Source organism: Pleurodeles waltl, chromosome 1_2 (genome assembly GCF_031143425.1).
Source record: "Pleurodeles waltl isolate 20211129_DDA chromosome 1_2, aPleWal1.hap1.20221129, whole genome shotgun sequence".
In the NCBI taxonomy this organism is placed as follows: Eukaryota; Metazoa; Chordata; class Amphibia; order Caudata; family Salamandridae; genus Pleurodeles; species Pleurodeles waltl.
The window spans coordinates 1,103,908,498-1,103,927,709 of record NC_090437.1 but is presented as its reverse complement, the minus strand read 5'-3'; positions in this window follow the sequence as shown (position 1 = coordinate 1,103,927,709).

The following is a 19,212-nucleotide window of genomic DNA, read 5'->3' as shown; positions in this document are numbered from 1 at the left end:
ATAAGGTTAATTCATACATTAACTCTGTAGCCTTGCTGACTTCCACGGGAACGGTCTACTATCAAACTCTTCGAATAAACCTTGACAATATTTATCCGTTTTCTGTAATATAATCTTCAAATGTAATTTTACCTCACAGGAGTTTCTGTTCTGAAGCGCGCTCTCTCTCCACACAGCTGATTCCTGTCAGACCTCAGTTGAAGTGCAAGGCTTCCAGCTGGAGAGCTCGTAACCTAGCAACCAACCGATTGCAAGACTAGAACTGTAACTAACCTTCAGGACTCACAGCGGCCATCTTGGATCTTCTCTTCTTGATTCTTCCTTTGAAATAAGCGCAAGATTACTCTGCAAACCTTCTTCCAGTTTGGGCTTTGCTGTCTCCACTGAGGATATCTCTTTGCTTTTCTCATGCACTTCTTTGATTTGACTTGGCAAGTTTGTGTGGTCATGACAGTACTCCCCCTCAAGGAACAGTTCTCCAATTTAGGTTTGCTTGGGTAGGTTCTATGAAAGTTTCTCACTAATCTTGAAGCATGTACATACTCGTGCGGCTCCCAGGATCGTTCCTCTGGACCATAACCTTTCCAATCAATTAGATAATAAAGCTGGCCATTACGGATTTTGGAATCTAAGATTTGATTGACCTCATACTCTTCTGCAGAGCTAATCTGGATAGGAATTGGAGGGGAGTTTTGACGTAAATTTGGAGGACTGTTCTTTAACAAGGAGACATGGAAAACAGGATGTATCTTTAGATGAGCTGGCAACTGCAATTTAACTGCCACTGGATTGATCATCTTGTAAACTTTGAATGGGCCTATAAATCGTGGCTGAAATTTGCGATTTCCTTTGAGACGTAAATGACGAGTGGATAACCAAACTTTGTCTCCTTTCGAATAAATGGGGCTCTCTCTTCTTTTTCTATCAGCCTGAGTCTTATATGAGTCTTTTGCTTGAATGATATATTTTCTAGCCCTAACTAACGTGGTCTGCAAATCCCTCACCATCTCTTCTACTGCAGGCACTGAATCATCTTCTTTACCCAACATTACATTAGGATGTCTACCATGGTTCAGATAAAAGGGGGTGAACCCTGTGGTGGAATGAACAGCATTATTGTAAGCAAATTCAGCTGCCCACATCAACTCAGGCCATTCCTTCTCTTTATCGAATAAATTGAGTCTTAAATACTGTTCTAACTCTTGATTCACTCTCTCTGTTTGCCCATCGGTTTCAGGATGGTAACTGGTAGAGTAACGAGAATCAATTCCTAATCTTTTACTAAAGGCCTTCCAAAAGCGAGAAACAAATTGGGACCCCCTGTCTGAAACTAGAATTTTTGGGATACCATGGGCGCGTACTATGTGTTGTGTAAACAACTGTGCAACCTGTGGGGCTCGAGGGATTTCTTTCAAAGGAATGAAATGCGCCATTTTAGTGAAAGTGTCTACAAAAACTAGGATAGTGTTAAAACCTTGGCTACTAGGGAGGTCCACTATAAGATCCATAGTAACAGTATGCCAGGCATGGGGTGCAGTGGGCAAAGGTCTTAACAGCCCTTGTGAAGCTGTTCTATTCGATTTCCCTCTTTGACATTTGTCACAAGTTGACACATATTGTCTTATCTGAGTTTTCATTTTTGGCCACTAAAATTCTCGTTGTATTAGATTTTGAGTCTTTTGAATTCCTTTGTGTCCAGCCAATTGATCGTCATGATAAGCTTGAAGAATTTTTTCTTGCAGCTCCACAGTCGGAACATACAGTGCACCTTTAAAGTATGGCAAACCTTTTTTGATTTCTCTTCCTTGGCCTTCTTTGGACCACTTCAGCATTCCTTCGAATGTTAAGTTTTCTTGAATTTCTTTGGTTAAATTTTCATACAATATGGCAGATATGAACTTCTCTTGTGGAATAATCAATTCTTTTTCTGGAGGCTCTTTAACTGCACCGGTATCAATTTGAGATAGAGCATCTGCCTTCCCATTTACTTTTCCTGGTCTGAAAGTGATAACAAAATCAAAGTCTGCAAAATATAGGGACCAACGCAGTTGTCTAATTTTAAAAACTGTAAATTTCGGTGGTCCGTGTAAACGGTCACTTTATGCTTAGCTCCCAAAATGTAATGCCTCCACTCAAGAAAAGTTTCTTTGACTGCCAATAGCTCCTTATCCGCAACTGAATAATTTATCTCTGGTGGTGTTAATTTTCGAGAGAAATAGGCCACTGGATGTAATTGACCTGTATCTTTATGACGCTGGGAAAGGATACCTCCTATGGCAACATCTGAAGCATCTGCCTCCACATAATATGGCTCATCTGGATTGGGGTGGAGCAAGATTGGAGCTGAGACGAAGGAATTCTTCAAAAAAATGTAAGCATTTTCAGCTTCTTTTGTCCACTCAAACTTTACTCCTTTCTTCACTAATCGAGTAATGGGTGTAACTGTTTGAGAAAAATTGGATATGAATCTTCGATAAAAATTAGCGAACCCCAAGAAACTCTGGATCTCTTTGACATTGCAAGGAGAAGGCCAATGTTGCACTGTCTTTATCTTGGCAGGATCCATACTAACTCCTTCTGGTGACAAAATGAATCCTAAGAACTCAACTCGTTCCACATGAAATGCACACTTCTCCATTTTTACATAGGGATGGTTTTCTTGCAACCTTGTGAGGATGGATCGAAGATGGGAAATGTGCTCCTATAGATTGTCGGAAAAGATTAAAATGTCATCTATATAAACCACGGCAATCCGGTCGAGGAATTCTCGTAATATATCATTAACGAAATGCTGGAAGGCAGCGGGAGCATTGCATAACCCATAAGGCATCACTTGATATTCAAATAATCCGTATCGAGTCCGAAAAGCGGTTTTCCATTCATCCCCTGAAGCCACTCGAATCAAATGATATGCTCCTCGCAGGTCAAATTTGGTGTAGATTCTAGCATTCTTTACTTGATCTAACAAAACTGACACTAAAGGCAGTGGGTATCGATTCTTGATGGTAACCTGATTGAGGGCTCGATAATCAATGCAAGTTCGAAGACTCCCATCCTTCTTTGGTATAAAAAATAGTGGGGATGACACTGGAGATTCAGAAGGACGAATAAAACCATTAGCAAGATATTGATCCAAATACTCCTTTAAATGTTGATTCTCTGCTTCGGTCAATGCGTATATTCTGCTACATGGCAATATCGCACCTGGCTCCAGTTCAATTTTGCAGTCGTAGGGTCGATGTGGTGCCAATTTCTCAGCCTCCTTTTCATCAAAAACTGCGACTAAATCCTCATATTCTTTTGGGATTTCTGCTGTCTTTAGTGCACAGATCATTGAAGAGTGTGATGATAAACAGGCCGCTTGGGACTTGGTGGACACTTCCACTCCATCATGAAAGCAATTCTCTTTGCAGTAAGAGGAATTCATCTTGATCGTTTTTTTGCTCCAATCAATTTGTGGATTATGTTCTGTAAGCCAGGGCAGACCCAAAATGAGTTGAAATTGTGGAGCATCTATCAAATTAAAGATTATCTGCTCCTGATGTCCACCAAAACCTTGCATCTGAATTGGTTCGGTCTCATGGGAAATGGGTCCTGAAGAAAGATTGGTTCCATCCACAGCTCTTACTACTTCCAAAGTAGATTTCTTGATAAATCGAATACCCATTTTACGAGCGTATTTGATATCACAGAAGTTGCCCGTAGCTCCAGAGTCTATCATAACTGAGATCCCTTGAATTTCCTTCTCAAGGGTCTTAACTGATACTGTTTGTATCAAATGTGGCGCTGCGGTTTGTAAGGTATTCGCCACTCGTTGGTCTAAAGGAGTTGTCTTGGGTTCTGCTTTCATCAGGGCAACTCCCTCTACTGATGAAGCTGGCCTTTTCCCGACTGAAGAGCTTTGGGTTTCTTGGGACAGTTTTTAACAAAATGCCCAGATGCACCGCAATATAAACATAGTTGATTCACTCTTCTTTTCTCTTTTTCTTCCTTAGATAAAGGACCTCGGATGGAACCAATTTGCATTGCTTCTTCTATCGTTATCCCTTCTCCGGCTTTCATATGATCATTTCTTACACGATCAATTCTCAGGGGAAATGGTCGATACTCTCTTCTCTTTTCTGCTCTTCGTTCAGTTAACCGGTGGTCAATCTGTAACACAAGATCAATTAACTCCGAAATTTCGGTGGTCTATTTGGAACTTGTGCTAAGGCATCTTTCAATTCATCTCTCAGTCCACGATAAAATATGGCTGCTCTTTTTGACTCCGGCCAGGCAGTCTCTACAATGAGTTTATTGAAATGAGCCAGATAGGCTACTAGATCTTTATTACCTTGCCTGATTTCCAGTAGTTCATTGTCAGTGGCTTGAGCTGCAGTTCGCTGATCAAATATTCTTAAGAACTCTTCCTTGAAATTTTGGAAATTATATAAAACAGGATCATTTCTGGAAATTATTGGCATGGACCATGCGGCAGCATCTCCTGTCGATAAGACAATATAAATGCCACTTTGGACTGGTCTTCGGAAAAAATGACTGGTCTACATAAAAAATGCAATGAGCATTGGGTCAGAAAAATCTGCGCCTTATTTGGATCCCCACCGAAGCGCTCGGGTTGAGCAAAAGGAATAATAGGGGAAACCGCATGAATTACTTGAGTGGATAAACCTGCAGACTGTGAAGGGCTAGGGATTTGTGAAAACACAGATTCATTTGATTTAGCGGTGTTCCCTAACTCATTTATTCGCTGTTTTATTTGGACTGTTTCTTCTATGGTGTTATTTAATTGTTTCTGTAACCCTTCCAAAACAGTGGCTAATGCTTTTATATCAATTCCTTCTGCCATTCTGCTCAGGAGGAAATCTGTTTTTTCCCTAAAATTAGGGTGAAGGCACTTCAATCTGTCAGGATACTTCAATTTGATTTCCTCAGAAGCAGAAGATAACTCCTCAGTCCCGACCCGAGCTACTCACAACAAATATTAATCCTTCGTGCTGAGTACCCTGGAGGGGGAAAGGGGAATGGGATGGTTGAGAGACTGCCACAGAGATGATGAACGCCAGTACTCAGTCTTCCTCTTCACATCTAAGATTGGATACAGCACCTGCAAGAGTCACAGTCGCAATTACTAGGGACATACAACATCAGTTTTCACTTTCTACTATCAACACTTAATTATCTTTAATTCTATTATTTCTTCACTCACCCTGAGTTCTCTGTAGCCTTGCTTCTCTCTATAAATGATAGCTCTTCTTAAAAAAATGCTTATTACTGATTCTGGAAGAACTTCTCAACGTTTGTTAGAGATTGGTTTTATGTTGCTATATATATATATATATATATATATATATATATAGTTGGTGATAATGCGTTCTTCAAATCAGCTGATGTTATTTAATTTCTCCTGTCTTATTGTGACTTCTGTCAATACTTGTATTTGTAAATGCTTGTTTATTAAAGTTCGTTTCTCCTTTCTTACTTCGACATTTGTTGATAACTTGTATTTGTAAATGCTTGTTTATTACAGTTAGTTGCTCCTTCCTTACTTCGACATCTGTCGATAACTTGTAGTTGTAAATGCTTGTTTATTTAAGTTTGTTTCTCTTTTAAACTCTATTTTGGTTTATTACCATTGAATTTGTAAATGCTTATTTGTTAACAGTTCGTTTCTCCTTTAAACTTGGCCTTTGTTTATAACCTTGACATTTGTAGATACTTGCTCTTTTAAAGTTCGTTTTTTCTTTGACTTTAATATCTTAAACAAGAACCTTGTAAACATAAGGTTAATTCATACATTAACTCTGTAGCCTTGCCGACTTCCACGGGAACGGTCTACTATCAAACTCTTCGAATAAACCTTGACAATATTTATCCGTTTTCTGTAATATAATCTTCAAATGTAATTTTACCTCACAGGAGTTTCTGTTCTGAAGCGCGCTCTCTCTCCACACAGCTGATTCCTGTCAGACCTCAGTTGAAGTGCAAGGCTTCCAGCTGGAGAGCTCTTAACCTAGCAACCAACCGATTGCAAGACTAGAACTGTAACTAACCTTCAGGACTCACAGCGGCCATCTTGGATCTTCTCTTCTTGATTCTTCCTTTGAAATAAGCGCAAGATTACTCTGCAAACCTTCTTCCAGTTTGGGCTTTGCTGTCTCCACTGAGGATATCTCTTTGCTTTTCTCATGCACTTCTTTGATTTGACTTGGCAAGTTTGTGTGGTCATGACACTTGTAAAGTACAATCCCTATACCCAGGGCCTGTAAATTAAATACTACTAGTGGGCCTGCAGCGCTGCTTGCACCACCCACTGAAGTAGCCTTTCAAACCTTTCTCAGGCCTGCTAGCGCAGGGACTGTGTGCACAGTTTTCTGCCACAGGGACCTGGCATCTAAATTTACTTGCCAGGCCCAGAACTCCCCTATTACTACATGTAAGTCACCCCTAAGGTACGCCCTAGTTGCCCTGTGGGCAGAGGGCCATATACATAGAGGGCAGGACATGTATCTAGTAATGTGGCCTGTCCTGGTAGTGACAAACAGCTTATTTGGTTTCTCACTGCTGTGAGTGCTGCCTTCTCATAGGATTGCATTGGAAATGCCCTGTCTTATGTGTAAGGGGTATTGTCTAATTTTTGAGGGGCAGCGTAGGCATGTTTGGTATGGTTGTAATGGTGATAAGAAATGCTGCTTACTGGTGTAGGTGTATTTTTTACTACTATTATAGAAATGCCACTTCTAAAAGTGAGCATTTCCCTGTGCTTATGACCCTGGTGTTTGTAGCTTGACTCCAATCCATATCTGGGCAGAGTGACAGTTGGGTTTTGTGCATACTTTTCAGACATCCTGTACAAAGGGAGGGGGGAGGTGACACAGAGGTGCATCTACATACTGAATAGTCTACCTGGGCTGAGAAAAGGGAGAGGCCCCACACCTGCATTTGTAAAGGTTGTGCTCTGGCCTCACACAATAGGGTTGTTTACCCCCCACTGATGTTTGGAGCCTGTGCTGGAGGAGAGGAGGGGACACTCCCAGAACCAGTTGTAACTGGTTGAAACCCCCTCTCCTCCTCATTGTAAAAAACACTGTAAACTGAGTATAAGTACAGGAGAATTTTCCCCACAATGTAGACATTCTTGGGACATCTTCACAACATAGAACGCTATTGAATGGACTCACCAGGACCCACCTTGGACTGCTGCTGCTCTGATGACCTGTGACCTGCATCCCTTGTGCTGGCCTGTTGTTTGGGGCCTGCTAGCCCTGTGCTCCCCCCCCTTTTCTGTATCCAGGGGCAGGGGCAGGTTGCCATAGCCCCTGACCCCCTGTGACTGCCTGCCGAAGAGCCTTTCTTTCTAGGGACTCTGCGCCCTGTGAGCGCTCTGTGCTCATGCCTGAAGCACTGGGAACACACTTCTGCATGGGCCTTGGTTAGTTCTAGCGCCTGGAGAAGAGCGCTTCACTGATTGACCCCCTGTGCATGAGGACATCGCTTTGAGAACACTTGTCCAACTATAGGAAGGCTCACTGCTGCGACCAGGAAAGGGTCAAAAGAAAATCTAGAGCGCATGGAGCATGCTCGCAGAAAGTTCGTACCCCTGAGGCATATGAGCACTGGAGAGTGCCCCCGGGCACCTGCTGGAACTGCTCCACGTGGGAGCTACCGTCACAGAAGGGGGAAGCTGATAGGATGGCCCGGAAGCCCTGGAGGGCTCAGGACATGCCCCTCTGAAGAGGAGAGAGGAGCTGGGATTCCTTTATTGCAGTCAGACGACGAGATCGCGGTCCTCGGCTGCTGAGCCCTGTGAAATGGATCAGGCGGTCCAGAAGTCCTGGAGGGCTTGGGTCATGCCCTTCTGGAGAGGAGAAAGGAGCTGGGATTCCTCCATTGCAGCCAGACCACGAGAACGCGGTCCCAGGCTGCCAAGCCCTGTGCATCCCCGGGTTCTTTGTCCAGCAGTAGAGATCGCGGGCGGGAATAAGCCGCACCGGAGGCCCCCGCGCCGCCATGTCTCTCTCCCTTTCCCCTGTGGTGGGGTTTTCATTATGTTCCCCCCTTGGTTGCAGGCACCATAGTGGCCCGGGAGGGAATCCACAGAATCGCGGGTCCCCAGAGGGGCCCCGATCAGAGATTTCAGAGGGGGGTGAGTACCCTCCCGCTCAACCCAAGGCCCCTGTTTTGTGCATAAGAGTGCCGGGCCCCCTTATTGATCTTCTTGGCACTGGAAGTGCCTCCTTCATCATAAAACAGGTATTTTGGGGGACATATTTGTTCTGATATGGACATTGGGGGGGTTATATGTTCCATGCCTCTTTTTATGATGTTTTCATATATGGATGCTAATGTTCCTTTTATGGGCATAACCTGCTAATGTGTGATTTTTCACTTGCCGTATGTTTTATGATGCTCTTATTATAGGCATTTATTATATTCCATGACAAGTACATTTATTTCCTTACTGCGATTCCTTACAAGTGCTTATGTTGCAGAATCCTGAGTACTGACGTGTAACTCCCTTGCCCTGACTAGAGTTGGTGGGTTCTGCCTGGCTTAGGTGCATACCCTAGCCAACCAAAAACCCAATTTCTAACACTAAGCATCCTGTGTTTAGGGTTGTCTGAGTGAAATGCACAAGGGAGCTGTCAACTAACCTAGGCAGACGTGGATTGGAAGGCACAGAAGGATTTAAGTAGAGAGATGCTCACTTTCTAAAAGTGGCATTTCTAGAAAAGTAATAGTAAATCCAACTTTACCAATAAGCAGGATATTCCATTACCATTCTGGCCATAATAAATATGACCTTCCTACTCCTTTCATATCAGAATCTACCACTCAAACAGTATATGAGGGTAGTCCTAATGCTATCCTATGAAAAGAGCAGGCCTCACAGCAGTGTAAGACGAATTAAGACGAATTTAGGAGTTTTATACTACCAGGACATATGGAGCACACATGTTCATGTCCTGCCTTTTACCTATATAGCACCCTGTCCCATGGGCTACGTAGGGCCAACTTTAGGGGTGACTTATTAGTAGAAAAAGGGGAGCTTAATGCTTGGCAATTATTTTTAAATGCCAAGTCGAAGTGGCAGTGAAACTTCTCACACAGGCCTTGCAGTGGCAGACCTGAGACATGGCTGGGGGCTTCTTATGTGGGTGGCACAACCAGTGCTGCAGGCCCAGTAGTAGTATTTAATTTACAGGCTCTGGGCACATGTAGTATACTTTGCTAGGGACTTACAAGTAAATTAAATATGCCAATTGGGTATGAACCAATGTCACCATGTTTTAGGGATAGAGCATATGCACTTTAGCACTGATTAGCAGTGGTAACGTGCGCAGAGTCCTAAAGCCAGCAAAAATTAGGTCAGAAAAAGAGAAGGAGGAAGGCAAAATGTTTGGGGTGACCCTGTAGAAGGGCCATTTCCAACACCTAAATATTTGTATATGTATATATATATATATATATATATATATATATATATATATATATATATATGTGTATATATATATATATATATATATACATACATTTATGTATGTAGGCCCCATCACCAAACGTTCTTGCTACAGTCACTCTCAGTAATACGATCCAGCCTAAGCAGTCTCATAGCCACCTAGATCTTGGGTTTCCTTTCAGGAACGTTTCAGGAACATTCTGCACCATGACTTCATCTTTCCAGAGTCATTAATAATGTATCCCTTGGGGTTGAAGGCATAATTTGAGATGTCATCAGTGATGTCATGAGTGATGTCACTGACCATGTCATGAGTGATGTAATATGTGAGATCATAAGCAGTGCATTGCAGGGGCGTAACTTATAGTTTTGTTAGGTAACTGTCACTGCTGAATTTCTATGATGATATGATTTTATGTTTAAAATGTGAGCCTAACTATAACCTTTGTTTTTTTCAGTGAATTTCTAAGGTTTGCTTAAAAGAATTATTTTCCTATCTATAACGTCCCTGTAGCCTTTGTTTTCACATGTGAATAATGTATATATATATATACATACACACAAAAACACACACACACACCCACACACACATATGCAGTTGCCACTAGATAGTTATAGTTTCCTTTAGTTTCCATAGGAAAAGCATTTTTTGTTTTGCTAAAGATTAGCTGAGTGGTCAAGTGTGGGCCGAGAAAAAGGGGGGTCCTAAAACATGTTTTCCCCATGCAATTTCCCATAGGGATCTTAGACATGACTGCCCCAATCCGCTGAACAGAATTACAGCAAATATGGCAGAAAGCTAGATCTTGGACCAGAAAGATCTCTTTTTAATTTGGTGTAATCTGTTCAGTAGTTTTGGAGTTATTAAAGAATAAAGATTTATGTATATCTAAAGACGCAAATCCATGTGTCAAGAGCAATGCTGGGAATGGCTGGCCGCAACCTGACAGGATAGTTGTATATCGGGACTCAGTCCCTGGGGGGGATAAATAAAAGTTAAAAGAGATTGAAGGGGTCAGGGTAGAGGTACTCTGACCCCAAGGGACTGATGGAGAGGCCGATGAGGGACAACTCAATGGCAAGAAATTGCCTAAAAACTTTTTTGAGCGTATGCAAGGATCTTCAGATCCTCTGTGGTGCTCAGCCCAGCCCCCGTTGTGAATTTGCGACACATCTGTGTATCCAGACCCCATTAAAAAAAAATACCCTCACTCACAGACCCATTCACACATTCACTCATAACCATTCACACACACACTCACAGATCCACAAGATCACTACCACACCCAGTCACAGGTCAACACAGCCATTCATACACCCACTCACACATGAACACCCACACAACCACTCACACACCCATACAGACACTCACAGACCCACTCAGAGACCCACAAAACCAATCTCACAACCACTCACAGGCCCACATAGCCACTCACACACAAACACTCACACCCACTCATAAACTCATGCACCAACTTACACACCCACACAGCCATACACACAAAACCACATACCCATACAGCCACACCCACTCATAGACTGGCTGCATGGGGGAAGTTGGCCGCAGGCCTGGCAGCAGGCGATTGGATTAAGGTATGGTAAATAAATATTGCTTCACGTTTAAATAACCCTGCTTTTACCTCATATATTACATCACTCATGACCTCTTCCAGCACATCAGTGAGAATATCACTGCAACATTTGCAGTGAAAGTATTGATGAGAAAACTGTGCATGGTGGTGGTGCAATTTATAGTAACCTTAAGGCATGAGATTTAGGGGCAGATGTATGAAAAGTGGCGCTGTACCTAGTGCAGCACCACCTTTCTTGTGCCCCTTAGCGCCCCCCTAAACCACCATGGTAGCACCGTATTTAAAATACGGAGCACCATGGTGGTAGTTAGGGTGACTAGCGTCATAATTTTTTGCGCTAGTCCGGCACTTTGCAGGATTAGCGTAAAAAATTATGACGCTAATCCTACAAAGCACCAGGAGGCCCATTGAATTCAATGGGAGCCTATGTTTAACGCCTGCACTTGTGTTAAAAAATGCAAAAACAAATGGTGCACAGGAATCTCAGAGATTCCTTTGCTCCATTTTTACGGCTCCTCCTAGCACCTGGATGCCCCTCTTGCATATGTTATGCCTGGCACAGGCATACTGAGGCTCAAGGGGTTCCTAAGTGGCGCAATGCAAGCATTGTGCCACTTTGTAAATATGGTGCAGTGTTTTTGGCCTCGTTGGCCCACATTTGTGTCCAAAAAAAGTATGCAAATGTGGCGCTTAGTTTCTTGAGATAAGTATAACTATAACTTCTGAATTTCTATGGTTTTGTGTGTGTAAAATCTGACCCTAATTATAATTTCCCTATAACCTTTGTTCTATTTGGTGAATTTCTAAGGTTTTTTTAAATTCTATTTTCTAACTTTAATGTCTCTATAACCAGTGCTTAATTGAGCAAGTGGTTGCAGGTGGGGGGCACTGGCATTTATTTTTGGGGACCGCATTTATTTTTTTGCATCAGGCATTTACTGCAAGCAAAAGGCACTAATGAGAAATAAGGAAGAAGAGAAAGACAGAAAAGCGTCAAATAGGGCAATAGCAGAAAGCTGCAAGAGTTGGCTGAAGGAGCAGGGAAGGGCTGTAAATGCATTAAAGAGGCCCAAGATGGCTTTAGGATTATGGCTGCCTTAGTATTCTGTATCTGCACATTTAATTGCAGCAGCCACGAATTTCAGTGGAAAGCATTTAGCACCAGCACGTTTTTATTTACAAATTAACCACTGCCTATAATCTTTAGTTTTTTCAGTGAATATATATATATATAGTGAAGAAGTGAGTCATAATACTACGTATTACTGTGTTAAGTAGAGAACACGAGGTAGGAGAATCAGTTCTAGGAAAAATGGTAACGAAAGCACTGTAGTGTTTTTTGAGAACCATTCCCTCCAGAAAGTCCAAAAGGAATTACTTATTGATTGGCCGGACTCCCATTCTTCTGCAGACAGCTCTCCGATGCACTTCAAGTGCTCAGAGTCAAGGATGCGGGCAAGTGAATGAGTCAGAGCTAGCTCATAAAACCCCACAGAGGCCTGGAATCAATTGTGCTCACTTCAATCCCTGAAAACAAAATGAAGAGAGATACCTTTACATTAACAATTGATAATGCATGCATGAATAATATAGACTATCCTACTAAAGAACGATGAATATACTGAACTTGTTTATGTTCTCTCACGATAGATGTGTTAGAAAAGGGTACTCCTCGTCTTGTTTCGTATAAGCATAACATTGAAGGGAAATGTTAAATCCAGGATTTTGTTATAGGGGAGTGCTGCATTATGTGTTAATGTTTAAAGTATACCTGAGCACTGATCACGTAAGACTATAGAGAGGCAAATACCATATCGAAATATGAATGGGAAAAGTGCCTGTTCTGGAAACGTATGAAATTATTACTGCTGTCGCAAGTGAACCGATTAAATAAGCATTGGCAAAACCAATATGTCTATGCTAATTTAGATTAATGATTTCTTCATTTTAATAACTGGACTTCGGATGGAAAATTGGTTGATGTATATTTAATGCAGATTGCAGGAACAACTGAACCCTTATTGATGAATGTTGTGAGTAAAAAAGACGCACAATTGCATAAGCAAAAAGCTTGCAAGCCGCAGAGGACAATATGATATAGAAAGAAGACAGGACAAAGTGAAATACTAATAGGTGCAGAACTCTCAAGTTTCCAAGGTCAAGTGTGTAATCCATTCCCGATATTTCTTTGCATTCTAGATCTTGTAGTCTTGGTATTCTAATGACATAAACAGGACTACGATTTCCAGAATGCAAAGAAAAAAGCTAGATTGGAAGAGTTTCTCATGCATAGAAATTAGAAACTTAAAGGCTCTGATTAAAAGTAACTACGTGGTGCACTAAGCCGGCAAAATATCATAATATACAGAGAAGGTAATATTTTTTCTGGCATTACCGCCTACAAATGGATGAATAACACAATTGGTTGAGCAAAAAGAGACTGCATGTATACATGAATACGTAAAAGAAACGTAAATGTTTGTCCACCATCTTCAGTTTATAATATCGTATTTTAAAACTTGCAATTATTAAAATAAATATTGTCACTATCAAACCCCGGTGCCACTGACCAAAGCATTCCATCCTATTAATAACACTAGTTTGACACGAATCGATGTGACACGGGATGCAACGTTGTAACATCAAGCGTTTATTCTATTTTGCTGTGACTATCGTTTTCTACTGAAATTAAATAATACAGTCATGCAGTTTGATATATACAAATGTCACTGGTTACATATCTGTAAAGCAGACCAGGAAAAGAAGGGCACCTGCCTAATCGGTGGGCCTAATACCGAAATTAAACATGATTAGAAGACGAGCCACTCTACAACTTGAATTGCTTGCTGGATATTAAGGAAATGTTCACTTCCGCTTCAATAGCTGTTGTGTTGAAGGCTGAGAATGCTACTATACAGTTTTTGTATTACATCTCTAGTGGGGACTTCGGTCTCTCACTTTGCAGCTATTTACACATTTACGTGGTTTACAAATGTCTGCTTCCTGTGAAAAGAGCTAAAATAGAGTAAATACGTGGAAAATGGCACTCGGTCGAATGTCATCATATGTTGTATAAGTGATGCATGTTTGTGTCGAATGTGTGTATTTTGTGCGTATTTCTACATGTATCTATGTGTCCGATTAATGTGTGTGTGCCGTGGGTGTATAGATGCGTGTCTGGTGTGTGTATGGATGTATTTCTGCTGTGCGTGCATCTATGGTGCTGCTGTGTGTATGCATGTGAAATGGAGTGCTGCAGCAATACGTGGACTTTAAAGGCGGAGTAAAGCACAGCTAGACGCATTCAAATTGCAAAGCCAATGACGTGTAAATAAAAACGCACTGGAAAATTTGCCAGGTAGTGATTATTCTCCCACAAAAACCCTCTAAACAAGTAGGTTAAACTTTGGGTTAAATACCTTCAGCATTCCTTCTTGAACTTTGTGAGCAAGTAATTTAAGGAGACCCACGATTCCAAATGATCATTTGAATTTGCTTGCACTGCTTTCACCCATGGATTGTTGTGCCTCCCTAGATTTACTAAAGCTAGTAAAAGAATGAATGCATCAAAATACTATGCCTTTCTCAGTGAGAAGTAATGAGGAGAAACAATTTTATTTTTCCTCATTATTTGCTATTTCCACGTGTGCAGCATTCTTCAGGACACATCTAAAGAGGAAAATGTCTCTAAGAATTGTTTTGTGCATAAAGGTGCCCATGATGGAGGAACCCTAGAACTATGGTGCAAGGTTGCCTGTGTTGGCACTATGCAGCGAGGCAGCATGGCAGCAACACACAGTTCCCTAGTGCAAGGAGAGAGCAGAAATGTTCCATATCTCTGTAAACATGGAGCATTTCTGCTCTTTCCCATTCGAACAAGGCAGTGCAGCAGCCTTGCTTGCTTCCCTGCATTTTATGAAAGATTCGTAAATTCGCCACAGTTTACAGGAGGTGTGCTTCCATTGTCTATTCCTTTCTGAACATGCTCTGTGCTTGGGCCCTTTGGCAGTGGAAGTGCAGATTTCTTTGGCCATGGCAGCATGCTTCCCTGAAACCGCCAATCTGCACTCTGTTCAAACTGTTGTTAAAATGGAGCTTCTGCCACGTGTAGTAGAAAAGCCACCTGAATTGATCAGTACTTGGCAAACACAGAGTAGGAGCTTTACATTAGTTTGCAGTTTACTTCTCTGTTCAATGCAGTTGAATTTATTGAAGAATAGTATGAATATAAATGATCAACCTATTTTTGTAAATATAAGAAGGTTAGTTAGTAAACATCATGCGAGACACTTCGTAATGGAAACCCAGTAGCAAGGGCACAGAAAACAACTCAGTGGCGAGAACACAAAAAACAACTGCTAAAGTGACATATTTGAAACTTCAGAGCAACAGTTGAAAAAATAAAGTCACCAAGCCTGGGTACTGTCCAAGTTACTTTTCAAGCAAGGGGAAATTTAAATTGTGCACATGGTTTCCAGTCACGCATCGCATTGTGTCATGCATGGTGGCCAGCAGTTGCTGGTATCTCCGTGTTTAGTACCACTTACTTTTTCTCTAACATTTTTTGTTTTTTTATCGTGGAGTCTGTGTTACAAGACAGGCAACATGTATACGTTCCCAGATTATTTCCAGGCCAACATCAATGTGCTGACACACTTTTCTCTACCAGTGGGTCAACTAGTGGACAGCAGGATGGTTCTGTAATCAAACACTACTCCCCATTCAATAACCCATCCAAAATCATAATTACCATGTATAGACCAGAGTTAGTGTCCTCATCAGGAAGCAAACCAACAACAGTGATTGGTTACCCACTGCTTGCATTCACAAGGACTGCAGTCTGTGCCTTCATATTGATTATGAGTTGCATTACACAGATAGTTTACCTTCAGGTGACCCTGATGCTCCCAAATATTGACATATGCCCCTTGTGAGAAATTAGGGGCCATATTTATAGTTTTTGATGCAAAACTGAGCCGGCGCAGTTTGGTATAAAAAATATTACCGCCGGCTAATGCCATTTGTGTGCACCGTGCAGGGGTCAAATTTATACTTTGACGCACGGCGGCGCAAACCACAGGTGGGAGTCATTATTTTTGACGCACACCGCAGCGTCAAATCATAAAGCAAAACGATGTTAACGCGACGGAAATGACTGTGGGTCGATTTACGACCCCGCAAACCGGATATGCGCCGTTTTTTGACGCAATAGCGTCAAAAAACCCTGCAAACACTGCCATTTCAGCAGAGGAGAGCCAAAATGGATCCCAGATGCCACTACAGACCCCAGGAAGATGACAACAGACCAGGAACCAGCCAGGAGGACCCACACAAGAACCAGGACACTTATAAGAAGAAAAGAAAGTGTTGCTTCAGTGCAGAGGAGCAGGAAATTCTGGTGAAAGAGGTGACGGAACACCAGCACCAACTGTTTGTCACCTCAAAGTTGTCAATTAGTAGGAGAGAGGCTATATGGCAACAAATTGTTGACAAGATTAACAGTGTGGCAGAAGTACGCAAAACAGTCATCGAGTGCAAGAAACGCTGGCATGACTGCAAGCGCAGGACCAAGGAAAAGATGGCCAGGAACAGGAAGGCAGCACTGCAGACTGGAGGTGGGAGTCCAACACACCAGGAGGCCCTGGACCACATGGAGGAGATGGTCATGTTTCAGGCCAGCATCCTCCTCTTACTCCTCTTCAGGCATGTGTGGCTCTGGTTCCAGGAGGGGAATGTTCCTTTTGATGCAAATGTTGTGCAATATTGCACATGTTAGGATGATCTTACAGACCATCTCCGGGGAATATGAGGCTACCACCAGTGATGTCGAGGCACCGGAACCTTGACTTGAGGATGCCGGAGGTCCTCTCGACTATGCTGCGTGTCCTCCTATGTGGGTTGTTGTAGGCACGCTCTGCAGCAGAACTCGGGTTGCCAATAGGTGTCATAATCCATGGCTGGATGCCATACCCCTGATCAGCTGCAAGAGAAAATTAATGGGATCATGTTGATGTAGCTGGCCCTATTGAAAAGACCTTGCATGGCAATAGTTGTCTTGTGTTGTCTGTGACTCTTTTGTGTTATAATGTAGCATCCTAAGCTTGTAGGATGTACCATCTGCATTGTGTTGTTTCCTTGGCTGAACGAGTGTTTGCCTGCTGACCGGTTGTCAGAAGTATGTTTTGGGATTTGCAGTACAGTGTGCCCTCCCTAGCATTGAGACTTGTGATACAGGTGTCCCTGTTTCTTCACTGGGGGTGAGATGATAGTTCCATACACAGGTCAAAATTGACAGTGTTGTTAACACGTTCAAATCAATGTACCCTGGACATCCCATACCTTTAGACTTACGTAATGGATTCATGTAAACGTCATTGGGACACTTACATTTTGCAAGGTGACATTTAGGCAACCCACTCCACACATTGTGATCTTTGACATCTTAACATTAGGCTGTGCAGTAATTTCAGATGTGTGACAGGTTCACTGCAGACCTAAGAAACATGGCTAGTGATGTCACGACCTCAGTGTGTTCCTGTTCACATGTTGCTGTTGTGGTGTATGTGTTGTGTGTCCTAGAGGGTTGCTGTGCAGTGTGTATATAAGTAGGTTTTTGTGCTTACCAACAAGTAGTCCATTGCCATTCCGTCCATCCTGGAAGTGTTCATTGATGGTGCAATGACGGAAGATGAAGGAGTCATGTACACTCCCAGGATATTTAGCCACGATGTTGGTGATCAATCCCTGGTGATCGACAAGGCCTGCACGTTGATGGAATGTGTGTGCTTCCTGTTGTGGTAGAGGTGTTCAGTTGCAGCAGGTGGCACAAGGCGTGCATGTGTGCAGTCGATTGCACCAAGGACATGTGGGAAGCTACTGATGAGGTAGAACCCCTGTTTTGTTTCCTTCTGCTTCTGCAGTGTGTTAGGGAAGCAGATGTGGTGGGGTGTAAGTCCAATGATGGCATCCAGTACTTTGGGCAAAAAGGCAGAGAATGATGGTTGTGACATTCCGGCAACCAGGGCACCAGTTGTTTGAAAAGAGCCACTTGCCAGCATATGAAGTACGGCAAGCAGCTTGGTTTCTGTTGGGATGGTGCGGGGTGTCAGCAAAATGGGTGCCAACTGATGTTCAATGTTGCGCAGCAGCTGCTGAACGGCCTGCCAGTTCAACCTGTACCTCTGGATGATGTTGTGTTCCCTGAGGCCATGAAGGGTTGTTCTGGGGCGGAATATCCTCTCCTGCCTTCTGCGCTGCCTTTGGGGTCCCTGCTGGTGTTGTTGCTGCTGGGCTCTGCGTCTGCGTGCACACTGGATTAGAATCACCTCCATGTCTCCCTGTTGCTGCTCTGCTGCTCTGCTGTTGCTTCTGTGTGTTCTGATTAAATACAGGTGTGTTTGCCCCATTTTAACACCTGCCCTGACCCAGGCGTTAATTTTTTACGCAAATCGGGCTGTGCGTCATTTTCCGGCTCGGCCTCCCGGACGTGCGTCATTTTTGCCCGAAAGCATAAATACGACGCACGGGCGTTTAAGTCATTTTTTGGACGGGACCGCCTACCTTGCATATGATTAATGCAAGGTGGGTTGCCGCATCCAAAAAATGACGCACACGGCTGAATTTTGTCGTCCGCGGGCGCCAAAGTTTAAATACAGGGCAACGTTTGCGCTGAATGTGCGTCAAAAATATTGACGCACATTCGGCGCAGACGGAGTATAAATGTGTCCCCAGGTGTTTGGTTGGCGGGGTGTGAGCCCTTCTCAGGCATCGGCCACAATTCTTGTCAGGGTGAACCATTAATGCCACCAAATTAACCAGTACTTAACCCCCTTCCAGCTTGGCACTAAAGCAGTCAGGCTTAATTTAGAAGCAATGCGTAAAGCGTTTATGCAGCCCTTAAATAGTAATAAAGTGAAAACACAACACCAGAAAAATCCCACAGCAATTTAGAAAACCAGAGTAAATCTAACAAATTATTTGACACTAAAATGACAAAACTCCAATCTGTAGAACCAGAGATGTGCAATTTTAAAGATTTACATAAACGTACCACCAGAAGGTGCAAAACACCAAAAAGACAGTATCTGGTCATGATGGACCCGGGCAAAGTCACAAGTTCAGGCCGACCACAGTGGAGTGCAGGTCAGACACAGGACCTGGGGT